Genomic DNA, 2,317 nt, shown 5'->3' with positions numbered 1-2,317 from the left:
GTGGAGGCATTTGTTTTTGTTCATTTACTGGAGCGTTGAGGAGCCCCTGGGCTTCTATCCTTCCAAACCTTGAGAAGAGGCGGACAGCATTATTGATCACGTCTGTCGCAGTGGCTGGCCATGTGCTGCTCCTGCAGCGTTTGACCATTGCATTCCTATTGCTGGAAGCGGCACTGACTGCCGGGGCTGGCAGAGGATGCCATTGCCAAGTGTATAACTTACCCAACCTCCTGGATTCAGCATTTTCACCTAAACTCCAAACTTCTGATGCTCAAGTTAATTTACTTTTAAAATAAAAATGCTCTGTTTCTAAGAAAAGGGGCTCAGAAAAGCCCTTACAAATGGTTTTAAATGTCTCGACGAGTTTATGGGACACACATTTAATGACTTAAGTAGAAAGGAATAGTGGCATAAACATCTTCCTTAAATTACTTGGTTTTAAAACTAGAAAGTATTTGGTTAAAAAAAAGGTTTGCATTTTTCTATACTTTGGATTTGGAAAATAACTGTAGGGTACTCAAGGAATATAATCTGACCATCCAAACATCTGAACCTCAGAGCCTGATAGACCTCATTACTTGCCTTGAGAAATCATTTACACATCTTTGAAGAAGACCTTGGCATTTCCATCATGAAGATTTGTTGTTTATTACTATTATTCTTTTAATCCTAGAAAGAACATGGTTATGTTGGAATCTTAGAAATTTAAAGTACGTGAGGTTTTTATTCTCCTAAGTCAAAATCTTCATAATGAAATACTTGTGTGTGTTCTTTATTTGCTACACATTGAGATTTTATTTTCTAAGACAAGAATTGATAGCATTGAAAGAAACACAGCCTAGTCAATATACATTTTATGAAAAGCACCGAATCTGTTTACAGGTGCAGTGATTGGCTACTGTGAATTTAGTGACTGGCATATGATATGGAGGCCAAACCGGGCTCAAGAGTGACTGAAAACAAGCCCAGAGGGAAGGACACTGCAGAAGGTGAGCCAAACAATTACATTTGCCGAGTAGTTATTGAAAAGAAGGTCCTGGAAGCTAATAGTTCAGTGTCTAAAGGAAGCTGTGCTTTTTTCTTGTTTCCTTTGTCTGCTATAATTAAATTATCCCAGAGCTACATTTGCCTAAAGACAAGAAGATTTTAAGTGTGTATATGTGCTTGTGTGGGTTATAGGGACATAAACAAGAGGGATCCTGATGTGAAAGAATTGTCTCTGGTAGACGAGCTACTGACATCTTTTGAGCATTTTATTTTATTTAGTTGAGATATAACTGACATACAGCATTGTGTAAGTTTGAGTACAATGTGTAGATTTGATACACTTATATATTGCAGTATGATTACCACTGTAGCATTAGCTAGCATCTCTATCACATCACATAATTATCATTTTTTTGTGATGAGAACATTTAGGATCTCATTTCTTAGCAACTTTGAAATATATAATACAGAATTGTTGACTATAATCACTATCCTATGCCTTAGATCTCTAGAACTTATTCATCTTCTAACTGCAAGCTTGTACTCCTTTGACCAATGTCTTCCCTATACCCCCACCTCCTAGCCCCTGGTAACCACTATTCCACCCTTTCTTTTTATGAGTTGGGCTCCCCCCACCCCCTCCCAGATTTCACATGTAAGTGAGATCCTACTGTATGTGTCTTTTTCTGTCTGACTTATCTCACTTAGCATAAAGCCCTCAAGGTCCATTCCATGTTAATGCAAATGGCAGGATTTCCTTCTTTCTTATGGCTGAATAATTTCCTATACATATGTTTCTTTGACTGTGTTGCAAGTATATATATGTATGTTGCTGCTGTTTAGTCGGTAAGTTATGTCTGACTCTTTGCCACCCTATGCACCGTAGCCTGCCAGACTCCTCTCTCCATGGAATTTTCCAGGCTAGAATATTGGAGTGGGTTGCCATTTCCTACTGCAGGGGATCTTCCCGACCCAGGGATCGAACCTGCGTCTCCTGTGTCTCCTTCATTGGCAGGCAGGTTCTTTACCACTGAGCCACCATCACAGCGTGTATGTACACACACGTATATATTTCACATCCTCTTTTCAATTCATTACTGGATGAACACTTAGATTGTTTCCATATGAGTAGTTTAAAAATATAAATATGTTTAAAACAAATTTTGGAATTTAATAAAAAAACATTTTAACCTTACTGTGCTCTCGAGAGACACTGATAGAAGGGTAGAGGTTCTAGAAATTGGAGGGAGATGGGGAGAGAAGAAGAAACTCTAGGAAGGTGCAAGTAAAATAGAATAACTCATTTAAGATGTATTTACAACTCCAAGTT

This window comes from Bubalus bubalis, chromosome 11 (genome assembly GCF_019923935.1).
Source record: "Bubalus bubalis isolate 160015118507 breed Murrah chromosome 11, NDDB_SH_1, whole genome shotgun sequence".
Taxonomy (NCBI): domain Eukaryota; kingdom Metazoa; phylum Chordata; class Mammalia; order Artiodactyla; family Bovidae; genus Bubalus; species Bubalus bubalis.
Note: the sequence above shows the minus strand (reverse complement) of the source record.